The sequence below is a fragment of the Cavia porcellus genome, unplaced genomic scaffold (genome assembly GCF_034190915.1).
Source record: "Cavia porcellus strain 051 isolate PalLab524CR breed Dunkin Hartley unplaced genomic scaffold, mCavPor4.1 scaffold_16, whole genome shotgun sequence".
Taxonomy (NCBI): domain Eukaryota; kingdom Metazoa; phylum Chordata; class Mammalia; order Rodentia; family Caviidae; genus Cavia; species Cavia porcellus.
Window position 1 is genome coordinate 60279937 of NW_026947499.1, and position 18533 is coordinate 60298469.

At 41.4% G+C, this 18533-nt stretch overlaps 1 protein-coding gene and 1 long non-coding RNA gene across 3 annotated transcripts in view; one reads left to right on the forward strand and one right to left on the reverse strand.

Annotated features, from left to right (window-relative positions):
* LOC134470760 (uncharacterized) overlaps nt 1–10433 on the forward strand; it is a 39228-nt gene extending 28795 nt beyond the window's left edge. Inside the window, exons 3-4 of the long non-coding RNA XR_010039919.1 lie at nt 7571–7684; nt 10094–10433. This is a non-coding gene — a long non-coding RNA (uncharacterized LOC134470760). The remainder of the gene's footprint in view (nt 1–7570; nt 7685–10093) is intronic.
* Impg1 (interphotoreceptor matrix proteoglycan 1) overlaps nt 1–18533 on the reverse strand; it is a 137470-nt gene that overhangs the window by 39342 nt on the left and 79595 nt on the right. The window lies entirely within an intron of this gene.

The window sequence follows — 18533 nt, forward strand, 5'->3', positions numbered from 1 at the left end:
TGAGTGGAGCTGCTGAGCAAAGGAATAAATGCTACTTACAGCACACAACGGTGACCTGCCAGTCGGGAGGATGTGGTCTTACTAAGGCATCATTGAGAACAAAGTGCCAACCTTTTACCTTTCAATCTTGGATCTGCAAACTTTCATTCCTGTTTTCCACTTAGTGTAACTATTTTCAAGGGTGGGAGGGGCGGGTTTATCAATGGCCTTCCTCTTCTCCCTGTTTTGACTAAGGAGAGTTTGACAGCTGCACTATGAGGAATTGCCGGGGAGAGTCTAGAAGTAAGCTTTTTAAAATGAAGATACAGATTGTAGATATTTCAAGTTAGGGAAAATTACCTCAGGTGCATTTTAACACTAGGGAGCCTGGCAATGTAGCAAAAGCCTAGTTTAAATTCTTAATAAAATTTCACAAAAAGCGGCAGTTGTGTTTATTAGCAATAACTTTTTCTCAGAAGAGTGGTTCACCCTGTTAGGCCACAGTTTGGGCGAGTCTGGTGTTGAAATTAATGAGGCAAAGGGAAAGATTTAGAAACAGAAGAGTGAGTAGTACTTGGAACTGAAAGGAGATGAAAGCAAGTAAGAGCTGGAAATCAGATTCCATACTCTCCGGGAGGCTTGGCAGTTTGTGTTCCTACCTGAAGAGTTCTCACCCATTATGCCAGCACACTAGCACAATAGCCAATAATTAAAAAGCCGTGCACATTTAAAGGAGAAACTGGACTCATGAACACCAACAAAAGGATGAAATATATTCGCTCTGTATAAAAAGAAAACCTATCCTGTTTTAATCTAGACTACATTTTGCGAAATCTTTTCCTAGAAAAATGTAAACTTGAGTATCAAGTGCATTATGGAGAGAAAGACACAGACACGGAAATGGAAGGCAACAGGACTCGCATAACACAAAGAAAAGAGTCGGCGTGACATGAGCAATGGCAGGGTGTGGGGAGCCAGGGCAGCCTGGGGCCTGCTTGTTTCCCGTTTTGGGCACTTTCACGGATGGGGACCGTGCTCACTGAAACTGGGAGTGCGGGAGAACCCACGCTCTGTAAAATCTGCTGCATCTTACAGGATGGTTTAGGATCAAGTTCACTAAACAGACACCAGAGAGGTTTAACAACGTTAAAGCCCAAACGTGAGTTATTATTGTGAGGCTACCCATTCCCCAAATCAGAGATCCCAGAGAAGTGGCTAGAAATGCAAATTTGCCCCACCCCAGACCTGCAGAATCTCAGTGATTATTGTTTTAAGCCCGCCAGAAGGCTGATTTGTGGAAAAGTTTGTAATCAGTAGTAGAGGAACAGCTTTACAGGTTGTTATGGGAAAATTTCATGACTGAAGCACCATTTATATTAGGGGCGGTTCTAATGCTGGTCTGCCCCTAATACAAATGGGAAGGTTTTCTTTTTCTCAGGCTCTTAGGTCCTGTCCTGCCCCAGCTACCTCTTGATTTTGCTAGTAAAGACTAGGATCAATGAAAAACATATAAATGTTTATATTCAGTACCAACGTGAAGTGAAGTCCACAAGAGAAAAGCTCTTCTTTAGAACTAATTTAACTGAAGGCAAAAAAGTTTTCAACTTTAGGCAGAAGCTTTGTATTTTGAGGAGTACGAAATCATAACGCGATCACTTGAAGTTCCTTTAAAAATGTTCTCCCATTTGATATTTAAAATGCTTTTTATATCAATGAGTGTCATTTGGGAAAAACAAATCACGTTTTCTGCTAAAGAATTTGTTAAAAAGCAAATATATGTTAGAAAGTACTTTTGAATTTCTAGGTTTTTGTCAATCCAAGCTGGTTAACACCTTTCTTTACTTAAATCTTAATGGAATATAAATTCCCAATAAAAAGAGAACTTGTATGAAATCTTTTAATAGCTTTTCGAAGTTACAGAACATATTTGTATTTTGGCTCCTTAAAAATATTACTTCCTGTCTCAAAGCATTATGTAACTTAGTTCTGTAAATATATAAAAATAAATGTACATATAAACTGAGGTACCTCTGACCCTTGTACATACATATTCTGAAGATGTTATGTAGTGCCACATTTTAGCTGTTATGGGAATAGCTGTTATAGGAAATCTGTTATGGGTTATTTCTAGATGTGTCCCCAAAATCTCATGCATTCATATGTGAGACTTTTGGGAAGTGACTGGATCATGGGTGTGAGACACAGGATTTGTTCACTTGATGGGTTTATGGCTGGGTGTGACACTGGGAGGCAAAGTCTGGTGGAAGACACTGCTGGGTGTGGCCTGGAGCAGGATAGATCCCTCCTCTGCCGGTCATTCCTTTCTGCTCCCCACTGTCCTGCTATGCACAAGTCTTCTCTGCCATGCCCCTTGGCCATGCCAGGCTGCCTTGGAGCCAGCTGAGTATGGACTCAAACCCCATGAACTGTGAGCTAAAATAAACTTTCCCCTTTTAAGTCACCTGTTTTGGGTATTTTGTCCCAGTGAGACAGTAAGTAAAACAGGATCATTATGTGTGAAGTAGGGATGAAGGCAAGAGTCTGGTCCTAAACTTTTACTTTTAAAAGATAGTTTAGAAACATGAGCTTTTTAGGGATATTGTAATAGTTCCAACTGTGGCTATTTCGAATTCTAATTTCTAAGCATTATTCATCTTCAAGTGATCTAAAGAAGGTATGTGAATTGCTTTGAGTGTCTTACCTGCCTGATTAATTTTGTGCCCTTGATCTCGTTAATTGTACTTAAAACATAGTATTTCATCTGCTTTAATTTTACAGAAGATTTTGAAGGATTTACAAGATTTTATTCAGGGAAATAAACTATGTTTGAAGAAATTAAAGGCTGATTATTATGCATTAACATTGTCATAAAACATTCAACTTCATAGGGCATATTGTAGGGTAGGAGGGTATATTATAGGGAGAGAATTTATAGCATTCTGCAAAAACTGAATGCATTGGGAATGTGAACACCACCAAGAATATCCAAGTGACTCAGGCTGCATTTTATTATTTACTAGCTTGATATAGAAATACATTCAAACAACTCTCATCTGCAGTGCAGAATGCCTTAATGATGCCTACCTTTCTGAGCAAATCGCCTCTAACTATGTTCTACATTTCATCAGTGGTTTTAAAGATAAAATACGGCACAGAGGAGGTTCACATTTTGCCTCTATGCATCAACCATACATGGCACTTTATACTTTCCGCTACCACCCAGAGAAGACTGGGGGACATCCCCTGTGTAAGGTCCTGAGCATCATCACTGACATTCATGTCCATCTACTTGCACTGCTCATCCCTCTACTCATGTAACCATTTGTTCATTCATGTATTCGTGCTTCTGAAGACTGTCTCTGGGATAAAAGAAAAGAAGAAAATGGGTAAGAGTTGGTGTAAAAAGAGTGAAATTACTTCAATTCACAGGCAGCAAAAATGGATGACTACATCAAGAAGCTGTTGACACTAAATGAGAACTACTCCAAGTGACTGGGCTGCTTATTACTTTATTGAAGCTGATGGATTTGGGTGAACAAGAAGATATTTCTGTCAGGACATAAGCAGTTCTTCAGCTGCTTTAGATTATGTAATACCTAGAGAGAAATTCTCTGCTTTTCATTAAGTTCAGATAATAAGGGGAAGGTTTTGAAATATAATGACCCTGTGTTTTGACCACTACCATTCTGGAAATGAAGTGCCGAGAGTGCCAGCATTCTCAGCCAGTGCTTCTGAGCAGTCTGCAGTGAAGCTACCCGAAGGGCCATGCCACTACGTGCAGATGGACCCCGGCGTGGGCTGATCTGGTTCTGGGATTGTTTTCTTTCCTGCATTCCTTTCCTTTTCCTTCCTCTGTTCTGTTTCGGGTGGAGGGATGGAGAACAGACCCTGTCCACCTTCCAAAGGGTTCTGATGGTCAGGTTTCTGCCTAGGATTGTATGGTATGAGGCCTTGGTTATCTCACTTTGCCCCTTTGTGTGTCCAGTGGCCACTTGTCTATGATTGCAGCTCCTGCTTGGGAGAGTCCTGGGCTCTTGGCTTCCTTTGGGTCACCTGGTTCCTGAACACTGGTGACACCCCTTCTTCTTGTTGACTCTCTAGCCCGTGAGAGGTAGAAGTGTCCTGCTCTTTTTAATCCCGGGATCTTCTCTTCCAGTGTTGGTTTCTTCACACCTCCATTTGAGTGTTACATTTCTTCCCCATAGGAGTTCCCTTTCTTGAGAACGCAGTTTAAAGTTGTTATTTGACTGCTTTTAGCTTAGAAAACAGCAACTTGATGCTTGCAGTTTCCCTGGTTAGCTTCTGGTGGGTATTGGTTAACTGAGGAAGAACCTAACTCGCCAGAAAGAGACTTTAAAATGCTGCCCTATGGCCGGGAGAACATGGCAGACAAATAACAGCAGCCACGGAGGCTCTCTGAGATTACCAGTTTAGAATCCAGGAGTGGTGCTGTGTGAGGAGTCCTACACGAGGGGAGATGTACCCCGCTGACCCAGGAACGAACTAAGCTGAGAGAAACCAACTGGAAATGCAATCCTGATGCTATAACAGGAACAGATAAAATCTCAGTGCAGAAGCTGGATCCCACACCATTGGAAGCCGCGATTTGAATTGCCTGCTGCCGATACTGTGTCCCAATCCACACGGCAGGGAGAAAGACATGTGAAAGCTCTGAGAGCTGGAATCGGCAAACCAAACAGTGTTGAGAGTGGGACTGGCAGGGAGCCCTACATCTACCTGAGGTGAGTGAGAGAAATGGGGACCCTTTCATAGACTAGGAGGCTCCAACAGAGGACATTCTGGGAACGAGCAGACTAGCTGAAACAGGACCCTGCAGTGACTTTAGTCGCATATTCCCTTCTCAAGCGGTGGAGAGTGGTGGGGAGCGCTTGGCCTGGTGATGTGGTGGACTAAGATCCAATAGGCTAGCCCAAATCAGGTCCCTGCGCCTGGCGGTGCACCCTAGCAATGAAGCAGTCAGTAGGTTGACCTGGAGGGGTGGGCCCAGCAGAGGCTGCCCATGTCTGTCTCCCTAGTACACTGCAGTGGGCAGGAACACCTAGCTGGCAGATTCAAACAAAGAGGAAAAAAAAAAAAACTGGGCCTCCTACATACGCTTGTATGGAAGGAACAAAAAGTATGGGAAAAGGGAGCAACAAGAAAGGGTCCTCAGTCTCCAATCCTGAGAACACAGATCCAGGAAAGGTAAATGCAAAAGAGAATGAAGACAGAAAACATGCAATATCAGACACAGCACCTATAGACATAAAGCGATATCTCCAGAGCCTCATAGACGAATTCAAAAGTGAAGTATTTAATGAAATAAATCAAGAAATAAGTAGAATAGTTAGAGAAATGCTAAGCACCGCCCAAGAAAAAACAGATGGTGGAATGGAAGAACAGAAAAAAAGGGGAGAATTGTTTGATGGAGAAAATAGAGAAAACATAGAACACGTGAAGCAGGTTCAAAGAGATTACCAGGAAGCTAAAAACTCTATTGAAAGCTGGCATAACAGCTTGAAAGAAACTAAAGATAGATTATCAGAACTGGAGGACAGATTTGTAATGTGGGAGCATGAAATGAAAAACTTCTTAAAAATAACAAGAAAATAAACAGCAATAACACAAAGACTAGAGGATGATAAGAAGATCTATAACTTAAGAATTAAGAACATAAAAGAAGAAGTAGGGACTCAAACAAATGAACTACAAAAGCTATTCACAGAAATAATCCAAGAGAATTTCCCTAATTTAGCAAAAGGTAAAGATACTGAGATATATGAGGCATACAGGACCCCAGCCACCTACAACCCAAACAGAACTACACCCAGGCATATAATAATCAAAATTCCAGAAATCCAATATAAGAACAGAATATTAAAAGCCATCAGAGACAAAAAACAGATCACTTACAAGGGAACACCCATCAGAATTACAGCAGACTTCTCGGCACAAACCATCAAATCATGAAGAGCATGGGGGGAAATAATTCAAGCTTTGAAAGATAATAACCTCCAGCCAAGATTGATATATCCTGCACAACGGTCCCTAGAAATTGTTGGAAAAACAAGGTGCTTCCAGGATAAAGAGGAACTAGGGGAATTTGCAACCACCAATTCAACTCTACAGAGAATACTGCAGGATATTCTAAAAATGAAAAATACCAAGATTCCAGAAACAGTGGCACAGAGGCCACAATGAATGGAGCAGAAAGCGAAATGAAGAGGACAAACTGACAACAAACGACAGAAAAAGAGCTCAACAGAAATGAGGCAGAGAAGGTTGGGTGGTAGGAACAGCCATTTTGGAGAAAACAAGACTTCATAATAGCTAGTGCTGATTTAGTATCATCTTGCTTTGAAGTCCCATCAAGCTTTTAGTCTTCTGTCTCCATCGGTTTTAACGTGTTGTATCTTATTGGATTTTATTATATGTGATAATATAAACAAAAACTTTTATAGACAAGGAGATTATACAGAAACCATTGTTCATTTTCTGTTAGTTGATTCTAAATACCCTGAAATACTGTCATTCTCTTGAACAGTTTTACATTGTCTTGATATGTTTGATGCTACAGTATACAAAGTTATACCCAAAGATTTTAAGGGAAGAGACACTATGGTAACTACTATTATGTAGAGACTGTCTTGTGGTGAAACACTATTTTGCTTAAATGGCTACGTTTTGACCTGTGCTGTTTTGTTGTTATGCCCTCTTTTTTATCTCAATCTCCATTTTATTGTCTACTTTTTCATTTTTATCCTTTTAATTAAGGGAAAAATAAATAAAAAATAGCAGGATATATTATAGGAACCCACTTTGATTTCCCATTAACTTGATTTGAAACTCTGTATTGCTCTCACCATCTTGTTTTGACTGATTTTCCTCTATTCTGTTATGCTTGATAGTACCAAGTTTGAAAGTATAGGCAACAACTATGAAGACAATAAGATTCATTGTGACGGCCATTCTGGTTGACTATTATTTTCTTTTGAAGTCCTCTAATGTCTGCAGTGTTTTGGTTTCATTGGTCTTATTCTTTACTGTTTTGTTCAATTTTATTATAACTGATGATATAGGCAATTCTTTTTAAGATAGCAAGAGTATGGTAACCATTGTTGATCACCTTGTATTTTGTTTTTACATTATGTATTATGTCCATCCTTTTGATTTGACTGACTCTGTCCCGGTATGTCACATTTGGTTTTACTTTCTTCCAAAAAAAAAAGTAATAAGAACTGTGGGAGCAATAAAACTCAAAATGTGTAATTGTCATTGTACAAAAGAAAGGAAAAGAAAGTTCTGTAAAAGATATAACTGCATATATATTTAATTGTATAAGATAGATAACGATATTATTGAGTTTTGTTGGATCATTGAACAAAACTGTTTGCAGTCTCACTGTTTGAAAGTCCCCTCTCTATGCTTTAATTTTGTAACTTCAATAAGTATTTCTAAGATGACAATATGTAATTAGCTAGTTATTTCCTACTGTTTATTTTTTCTGAAATTCTGTATAACTTGTACCCTTTTTCTGTTTTTTTTTTTTCTTTTTTCTCCTTAAATAAAATAAAAAAAAATGCTGCCCTAGGTACAGGAGATGTGACAGGCACAGAGACCAGCAGCCAGGACACAAAGCCAGGATTGGGAGGAGGCAGAATCCCCTGCTAACCTCGGAGGTGCCAAGGCCTCCCGTGTTTTACAGGTGGGATCAAATCAGACTGCAACCTTACTCTGATTGAGTCTCTAGGGAAAAGAGAATAGAAAGCGGTTTCAGATCTGCACTGAAAGGTGCTCATATTTCAGTGAATATATGAAAAAATCGATATATTTTCATCTAAATGTTTTTGTGGTTTATAGAAAATGTTTTTGTTATCCTCATAAATACCCCTGTCAGTCTGCGATCTGGATCAGTTCAACACGTTAGCACCAGGCTGCAATCAGCGAAGGCAAGTTTGGGGGTGGTGACTTAGCTCCCCCTGTGCTGAGCCATCCTCCATCCTGAGGCAAGATGGGAAATGTGTGCTGCTGTGAACACTTATTGAAACACTCTCCTGCGTTTGAACCCACAGGAAAAAGTTAATGAATGCTCCAAAGTAAAAAAAGTGAATGCTTTTGAAACCCCATGTTGCTCAGGCTGTTTGCATTTATGTCCTGTACCATCCCAGTGAAGGGCCTTGCAGGCCAAAACCGGGCAGGTGGGATGGCTGCTTGGGTGAGCAGGCCAGTGCGGGTGTGCAGTGCACGAACTTGTCATTCTTTATGCTTTGGAGAATTTTTTCATCATGAATTATTTGTACCGATTTCCATTATTTGAAGTATTGTGTTTTAATATTATCTTACCCACTGAAATTCTGTCTGTCACTTGACCTTTGTACCCCAGGTTAATGTCTTGCACCCAACATCCTCATTTTGCCTAACTTGGGGGATTATGTTAGAGATTCATGAAAGGCATGTTGAGAGGAGGGGAAAAGGAGAAGCAAGAAAAAGAATCAAGCAGTCTCCTGAAGGAATTCATGATAGGAAGACCCTAAGGACTTGAAAAAATCCCCAATGTGGACAAAAGTCTTCATAATTATTATTATGACAGGGAAAACTATGGTCCATCAAATTCAGGGCCCAGGTGATGAAATTTCTGAAGACTTTGAATTATATGGGAACCCCTGTAAAGATAATGTATGAGATAGCACATGAGCTTGCAGAGAAAGTTTGAAATTAGGAAAGTGGCCTCAGAGTAGAGGTGAATGGCCTATGCTATGGCTTGCCCTTCTTAAGAAGAGGCATTATCGGTAACAAAGGTTGAGGGGTGTCATTGTTGTAAAATGCATGAGATATCAAAGTGGACATTGCTCAGCCCATGCCACAAGGAGGAAACAGAAAATGTCAGACATGAATGGAAAAAGAGAAATGGTGAAATGAGAAATACATTATTTTATGTATGAAAATCACAAACTTGAAAAAAAAAAGAACAAGCCAACAAAACTTTGGATGATTCTAATGAAGCTAGAAGGTTTCATACTTTTCACATATAATAAAGCAATAGATCAAGTTGTTCCAGAAACGAGACTATTAATATATATGAGGTGCAATAAAAATATAATGAATGTTTAAATAAAAATTTGCAAAAATATGTTATAATAAAAGACAAATTGGCACTAATTCCTCTCAAAAGACCCTCCTTTACCATGATACTCTTGCCACTTTCTGAAGCAGTTCTGGAATTCCTCTTTTGTGAGGGTCTTTTCTTGGTTGCTTTTGATGTCCTTAACTTATTTAAAATATTTATAGCAATTCCTGTCAAATAATTTACATAATTTACTGGATCTGGCACTGTGTGTCTTCTGGCTCTTCACTGAAATGACCATGAAGCATTAACATTTTAAGCTGATTCAGGACACCAAGGAAGCCATGACAATGCAAATCAAGACTCTCAGGAAGAGGACTTTCAGCACTGCTTTGGAAGGTGCCAAGAATTGTGGGCTAAGTATGTTTGAAGCAAGTGGGGAGGGGCGATGTTGAGGGAGATTAACAGCAATGCCTCTTATTGTACCACAGTAAACAAAAAGGTTAAGCTCTTTTTGATCAGGAAAGTTTCCTCAAAATCCTTTTCTCTCTTATTTTCAGTCAGGAATTGAGGGCACTCACAAATGAGCCATGCCAGGCAGTAGGTGCCATTTCCCATAACAGCCTGGCAGTAAAGGCCTGGGGATTGCAGGGCTGGTTTCCTCTTTTCTTTAGCTCTAAGCCCCTCTTTGTCAAGTGAGGTAGAAATCTCACTGGGAAAAGATTCACCTAGCATGGAACACAGCTAAGCCCTCAAGCAAGGGTCCACCTCTCTTCCTCTGCCACATGCAAGGAAGACTGGGGACAGTCTTTGGACTTCAGTCCAACACTGTAGTCTTGTGACTTAAGTGCTCTCCCTCTTTTTCCCATGGGAAGCCATTAGACATACGGAGCATCTTAGAGCAAGGCAGGCATGCTGAGTACAGCTGCCAGGAAAGCCCAAAAATCCCAGGGATACAGTGCAGGAGGAGCTTGGTTCTCTCTTAGCTGAAAACCAGAGGCGCCCGAGTCCTTTAATTCATCCTGCTGTTGTCCTTTCTTTCCCACCCAGGTCCTGGAAGAAGTGTTTTGCTTCCCACTGACTCTCCTGAGGTCGCACTGATGTGGCAGCCCAGCCCCTCTTCCAGGGGACCCTGGTGTCCAGCCCTCACCTTTCCGTTCACTTTGGAGATCTTGCTCAGCGACACTCACGCTGTTTCCAGGTCCCGTTTCGCCTTGCCTCTGCTGCCTCTGCATCTGAGGACTCTAAGAAATATTCCCCACATTGCAGTTTTATTCTGTCTTACTCTCCTTCCTCTGGCCTTCTTCCTCCTCTCCACTGTCCTGTTCCCCCAGCTATAACATTTGTTGCAGGGTTTCTTAAATACAATAAAGCATCATGTACAACCAGCTCTATTGAAATTTAACAACTGTTACGGCTTGTGTCTAGATGAGCCCCAAAGCCTAATGTGGTCATAGGTGGAGCTTTTCAGAGGTGCCTGGATCCAGAGGGTGTGGCGCTGGAATTAAGTGTGATGTTAGGATCCACAGTGCGTGGTTACTAATTTAGTCCACTGATTGGTTTGGCATGGTTCTGGGGAGGCAATGGGAAGGTCTTCCCTGGTTGTGAGTGCTACCTGCCATGACGGTGAGTAGTCTGGATAGAAAGAGGGCTGCTTGATGCTTTTGCTGCCTTGTGTCTACCAAGAACCGTTTTACCTGTGATGCCTTTCAACCATGCCACTTGGCCTATGAGCCGGGCGATTATGGGCTGAAACATATACAATCTATGAACTAAATAAATCTTTCTTCCCTTACATTTGAGTAATTTTGTCTCGGCATGAAAAATGTAAGACTACACCTATAATGTACTTATGAGGAGCTCTACATAATTTGCTGAGTACTCTTGAGGTATTCTGTTTTGCCAAATCAAGGAAATTTACCGAAGTATTATTTAAGAATGTCACAAATAAACAATCTGTTCAAAATATTGCCAGCTTTCATGTAAAACCCCCCAATCTATGAAAAACTGCCATCCTGTAGAAGGAAGATTGATTTGAGAATCTGAAGATATAAATTTTCTTAAACTTCTGACATATGCAGATCTTGTGTTCCTACAAAAGGTTAAAGAGATGAAATGTTAATTAGCTCCTGGCACTCAACAGTTTACTATATATGTGTGTATTAAAAAATCATGTTGTATGCTTAAATATGTGAATTTTTATCAGAAAACTGAAAGAAAAATAAATATAAATACTTGCTTATTCAAAACAAACTTACAAGTAAAAATGCATGCCTATATTTCTTTTCAAATGTTTTCATTTGATTCTTCAGAGTGCTGGGTGAGACAGAGTTTGGCAAGTTTTAGAAATACAGGCTTTGGTTTGATATTTAGTAAGTATTTCATTAAAATCTTGTGAATTAGGACTTTCTTTAATATTTCCGATAGCATAAAGCTAATCCACAGGCTTTGGCGAGGATTTTGCTTAACCTGGCAGAGGACTTGCCAGCTAGCCATGGGGAGCCGTTACTCTTCTCTCATTCATTGCCAAGCAAGAAAAATTGAAGTCGAAGAAACGGAAAATCCAAACATGTTGAAAGCTCTCTGAGTCTAATATGATCAATCTGAAGAAAAAATCTCATTCATCTGACATTGATGGCTTTAAAGAGAGGTGGATGCTGTGAGGTGTGTTAGTGTCTCAGAAGGTACTGCAGCTGTCCGTGTGGCCTCCTTACCTGTAAACAGACTGTAGCACACAGCTTACGATCTACTGACACTTCTCAGAATGCTGTGCCACCTTATTAAAACTTTAAAAGGAAAGGAAACTATTTATGAGAGTTCCTGTCCATTTATAAACCCTCTGGTTATTTCTACCTTAGTCCTGCCAACGTGCTACTTCTTCTCAATGCAGGAGCTGTTTCTTTGATTAAAATGCTCTCACACTGTACAGCTGTACAAATGCATTTTATCACAGGGCAGAAGGAGACAGTCTTTCTGATGGTCTCACAGAGCCTGGTTTAAACTTCTGGTCTCAAACTATTTGCACCATCAGAGCGTCCCACTTGCTGTAAAAATGGACAAAGAGGGCAGAAAGAGAGTTAGGTGCCCATTCTAACTCTCATGTTGGTTTATGTGACTCAAGATAAGGGGACACAAGGCAGAATCTTTATAGCTATGATCACACTGCGTCACAGTCCCTGGAGGTGTGAGACCTGGGGATTGAAGACCTGAGGGCAGGGTTAGGTGTCACGTTGACCACCCACTCTGTGCTACCTCTGTGCCTTTCTTTCCAGCTTTCCTCCAGCCAATTCTTTATTTTCATTCCACTGCTGAGTGCACATTCCTTGCCCTCTATTCTGCTATGGACTCCTTTCAATTCCACAAATACTGGCTACATTTTATGGCCAAAGGGCATGCTGCCAACTAAAACCCACTTTTTTTTTTTCAAACTAGATGAATTGTTGAATTGTTGACTGCCTGTTCTAGTCCTGGATTTCCATCTTTTATGCAGATTGAGTATATAAGCCACTTCCTGTTCCTATGTTGAGTTCATTCAAGGTGTAGATGATGATGAATTCTGTGTGTCATCTTGGCTAGGCCATAGCAATCAGGTATTTGGACAAACATTATTCTAGATGTTTTTGGAGAAATAATTTTAAGATGAGATTAACATGCAAGCCAGTGGACTTTGACCAAGGCCACTCACCATCTGTCATGTGGGTGAGCCTCACCTGATGGGAGGAAGGTGTCCATAGAGAAAAGCTTGATCTCCCTGAAGGAAGAGGGAGTCCTGCCAGGAGATAACTTGGGACTGCAACTCACCCTTGTGTCTTCAGCCTGCCAAGTGTCCTGAAGACTTTGGATCTGCCAGTTCTCCTAGTCATGTGAGCCAAGCATTTAAAATAAATCCCATTGTTCATTGTGTTCCATTGAGTTTTCAATTCCAGGGTGGTAAGGAATTTGTTGTCTTGGGTACAGCATAGGTGACCACTGAGCGTTCAGTCTCATGGTGATTTGACTCTTTGACCCACCCTCCTCAATCCAGCACTATCCAAAGGAATCCCCTGAGATATTTAATTTTTAAAATAATTTGTCTTATATCTTTTCTCCTGCTACCCTCCCTTGTTCCTCCAAAACTTCATATCAAAGACACAATAAGACCTCCTTCAGCCCTGCTTTTAACTTACCAAGCCACAATCATGTTAACTTTCCTAACACTCATGTTCACTGCTCCCTTTATTTCCTGAAAAACCAGGATAAGCTACTTTTTCTGACTTTCAAAGAACTGCTTGGTATCTATCTATGCATCCTCCTATTTCTCTGCACTCTTTCCCCAAAACTTGCTCCCTCTTTGTGCCTTGCTTATGAAATTTGTTCCCCACTTTGAGTGTTCTTTTCCCTCTCCAGCCAATCACTTCTCCTGGTTTCCCACTGAAAGCTCACTGTGCTTCTTTTCCGACACCTCTGCTTCGCGTTGATGTTCCTCTTTTCTGACAAATGGGCAGCCCATATGAACTTCTCTGTTTTACACATAGACTCTCACGGTGTTCACTGTTTCCTATGTGTAGGTGTTGAATAAAGGATCGGGGAGGAAAGCACACACAGGTCCAGTGGGCACTGATTTCTGGGCTTGCTAAGCAGGGTGCTGAAGCTCCAGCATTATTGTTACGAAGAGCTCTCCAAAGTGAAATTTAATAGGCCCCCAAACCGAGGCCTGGAAACATCACAGACATATGTAACACGTATTGTCACCCAGTGCATGGAATTGCACCATTGATAAGCTGCCCTCAGCGCACAGAGACCGTCTGGCTCAAACAACAGAAATTTTTCATACCTCAGGAGGTCTGACAAGTACTGCGTTGGCCAATCTGGGGTCTGGCAAGACCACCCTTACCAGAGACAGTCTGAGATAGTTGTTCTCAGAGAATGAGGAAGAGAGAGGAGAGAGCAGAGAGCGTAGGGGGAGGAGAGGATAGGAGGAGAGGAGAGAGAGAGAGAGAGAAAGAGAGAGAGAGAGAATAATTCTCATTTCTGTGCAAGGGCTCTGCTTTCATCATCTCTCATCATCTAGTCCCCTCCCAGTGCCCCTACCTACAAAATGCCATCACATTGGAGATTTAGGGTGAATTTTGGGGGACACAAACAGACCATATCAATAGTGATATACCTTCTTCAGTGTTTTCCCCATGCAGTGCTTGTTCTTTGTTGTCCTTAAGTCTTATAGCACATTTTCTTTTCTGAAAACGTATTCAATTGTTGACGTATAATTACTGAGTAATATGTCCAAATTTCTGTTAAAACTAATGGCTTAATTTCAAAATGCATTTCAGGGTTTCTTCAGAGAATAGCACAGAGTTATTCTCTTGGTCATCTGAGCTGTTTACCACTGAGGTTTTTTCTAGTGGCCCCAGTGCCCCTGAAGTCGAAGGGAAAAACAGCGACTGGTACCAGGTCATCAGAGGGCCTGTAGACCTGCACCTGCTGGCACACACTCCACGGCCTGCCCAGCTGGGCTACTGGCCTCGATCAGTTCAGGTCAGTACAATACAAAACCGCTAACGCCTGGAGGGATGAGTGAGGAGACACAGACTGGAGATGCTAAACTGGTAAGTGAAAAATATGACCAACATCCCAAACTGAAATGAAACGAAATTAAACGAAACAAGCAAACCAAACTAAACCAAACTCAATTGTTGAACAGTAACACTAGTTTATGTTGGAAGATAAAACAGCCCATGAGCTCTATAGATTTAGAGTAATCTTGGGGATAGAGTCCTAAGGATGGTTGTGAAGAGAGACCCCAAATCCCTGGAATTTTTTCTGTTCACTGATTTAGCTTTTGTATTCAGTGACCTCTTGTTTTCTCTTCTCTGTCAAATAACAGCAAGATTAATGAAAGGCGTCACTCACAAGGGATACATAGCATCTTTTCTCTCTATAACTATGAATTGACACAGTTGAAAGGACATGATAAGAGTGATTTTGTCGAAGAATTGGAGGACTGGGAGAGGCTAACGTCTCCCACAGTGTGTTCACAAGTCACATGACTGTAAAGAGGAAAAGTACATCTACTACCATGGCCCACGCCAGTACACTGGCCTTCTAGAGACATGGCCAACACAGCTGCCCTCTCCCACTCCTGAGCCTGGCAGGGATGTGGCAAAGCCCCTAGGCCAGCCTGACGTGCAGAATCCATTCCAGGCCTCGGAATTCTTCATCATGTATTTTTCTCGTCAATACCACTCAAATCAATCCGCTCGGGCCAGCTGCCCTCCTGCCACTAAAACCTTGTCTTCCAACGTCTCCTTTTCTTCTGTCTCTCCCTCTTTTTTCTTCCTCTTCCTTACTTTCTCTTTCTTCCCCTCTCTCCTTTTATTTGGCCATTGAACATTTACCATCACACTGCCGATGAGCTCTGTGATCACAGAGGTAACTGGTATACTGGGTTTCCTTTTCTTTTCTGTTTTACTTTCTTTTCCTGGGTTTTTTGGGGTCACCGCTACAATAAATGACTTTCAACTGAATTCTTATTTTAAGGGTCACTTTTTGGGGAGTGCAAGCAACATGACTCAGAGTGTGCCTGTTTTGCTCACTATTTTATTCTCTGTCCTATTACGTGCAACACAAATAATTGCAGTATGAAAAAGCTGCAGATGAACACAATGCCCCAAAGAGACGGAGCTCATGAAGGAAATTTCTTGTCATTTTATTCCCTCTGTGGTCTTGTGGCACATGATCCTCTTGGCACCTGTGGCCTGCAGAGAACTTGGAATTCAGATGGGCCCTGAGGGTTAGGCTGGAGGGTCGGTTTCCCTGGTGCCTGCATGGGGAATGGGTGGGGCGTATTTCCAGGTGTATCTGGGTTGGGTGATGGAGGTGTGACTGTGAGGAAGGGATATGTCTGGTCACTGGTCCCTTCCTCCCTGGTCCTTTGCTCTCTCCCCTGCTCTGCTGCCTGCCATCATGCTTCACCACGTCCTTCCATCATGATTTTCCCATCCTGGAGCCAGCTGGCCACAGACTGGAACTGTGAGCCTCTCCTCCTTTAAGCTGTGAGTGTTGAGTATTGGGTCCAGAAATGGGAAATAGCATCAGGAAGAAAGTGGAAAAATATTGACCACGAGGGGAAAAGTTAACTGAGTTTTTCTTATAAATCTTTTAAAATCTTATTATTCTTTTATTTTTTAAAGTGGAACAATTTAAATAACATCTTTGCCAGCCCTTCCTGATTGAAAGTGAGGTTATGTAAATTTTTTGGCTAGGAGAGTGGCTTATTGCAGATTTGTTTCACTTTATGCCTACATTAGCATTAATCGGGTGGTAATTGTTCTAACTTGTGAGGTGGAGCTGATTAAAGTTCTATCTTATTCTTGTTTTGACAAAAGCGTGCCAGTAAGGGGCTTGGTCCTCCCTGTGCGGCTCCTCTGGGAGGGCTCCCCCTTCCAGGGTTTACTGTCTGAGAGCCCTGGCAAGTCCAACACGAGTGCAGTGACGCAGGGAAGGAGCCACAGTCTCATGCCAGACCCTGTGTTCAGCACAGGAGTTTCAAAAAAGGAATAAGAACATATCCTTCCACTTCAGGAATTCGGTCTGGGAGAGATCCCAGTAACAAACAGCAGTGATTTCGTACTGCATGGTAAATGTTTGATAGAGGTAGATGCAGCTTTTTGAGGTGGAACAAGGTACAGATGGTATTTATGTATCCTTTTCTGGGAGTGAAGGAGGTGTCTGGCTGACTAACACAGTATGAGATGGAGGTCATCAGGCTTGATTTTGCAGGCAAGTGAGAAACTAATTGTGCAAGGAGGTCAAAGCACGACAGCGGATGACATATTTTGGCAGTGGAGAGTGAGACTAGGACTGACAGTAGAACACAGTTACTGGGCTATTGATTTGGCTCTGAACACCTCAGTATGCAGATTGATAAGGAAAATAGATGACTTTCTTCAGTTCTGACTTGCATGGAGACAATATATACATTCATTCATTTAACATTAATGTATACATTCATTCATTTAACACACATCAATTCCTTTCCAGTTCATGTCCAGCATCTGCCTGGGCTCTGTGGACACAGCAAGGAACACAAGAAACCAAGGTCCTTGGCCCCATGTAGCACCAGCAGACAGGTTCTCTGCTGAGTCTTTGGCTTAGCTCATCTCATTGATTCTTTTTGAGAAAGTCAAAGACTCAGATGAGATTAAGAAAAGTTGAGAATATGGACTGATGTTATCATATTATGTAGATAGGAAATAAAACAAAATAATGTCCACTATAGAATATCTCTTCCTAAAGCATGCTTCTTCACTTAAAATAGTGCAAAATATTAAGAGACCTAGACTACATTTTAGATGGAGTAACTTGTAATTGAAAAGTCCATAATTTGGACAAGAGGACACTAAAGACCTTCTCTTGACATGATCATGCTAATGAGAAAAATCAGGAACTTATTTCTGCCCCACACAGATAAATCAAGCCACAATAATTCCTACTCTAAAGATGTGATACCATTTTGAATGAGATGGAAACTTATTGTGTGGGGCACAGAATGCTGAATTTCTTCTGTGTGTTTATAACTCTGCTTTTTCATAAAATAAGCACGATTTTAATAGATAGCTGGCTATGCGAGAAAGAATGACTTGGGATCAATTGCTCTAAAACATATTAATAACGGAAGTGCTCACGGTTTTATACGCCATGCCACAGTTTTATACGCCTTGGTGTTCTGGAGGCACATTTTGCAAGTGCTTTATCTCAGAGAATTAACTACTAAATTAAACTGCTCAACCTAAAAGATTTCTATGAGTGCTTTCCTGAAACTTTAATGGCTTAGTGGGCGTCTGGTGACACCAACTTTAAAAAATTTTCCAGACTAAAATTATCTTAGTAATACCGTGGTGCAGAACTTCAAAGGTTTAATGCTCATTTTATCTATGCATGGGAGAGACTTAGAACATTTTATTAGGAATGGAAGAGTCCGGGTTCTGTCTGATTTTTTCCGTAGATAAGTGGGATGTCTTTTTTATCAGGAATTTTTCTGGTTTGGAATGGAGACGTGGTTAATTACGTCATTTCTGGTCCTGATTTTGAGAGCATGGACCTGCCCTTAATTGGCAACATAGACTATTGGCACTCTAGGTCTATAACTCTTCTCAATACTAATCAAAAAGACACAATTTTTATTTATAGAGCATTTACTGCAGGTTATGCAGCACATCCATTTCCTCTCATTCCTCTAAAACCAATCAGTGAATGAGGCAGGTTGTGCACACCAGCCCCCTGAGAGCTGCTGTAATGAAGCAGGCTTTGCTGCATCTCTATGGAAAAACTCTGAGGAAGCGCCTGAGCTTCACAGTGGGGTGGTGGGGAGACCAGCGTGTTAGAATGCAGTTCGCTGGAATTCAGCCTGCCCTCTCCATGGACAGCCCACAGGAGTCAGTCCTCGGCCAAGCCCTTTCCGTGCCAGAAGCCTACAGCTCTGACTTCTATGGCTGATTGTGTTTTCCTTCTT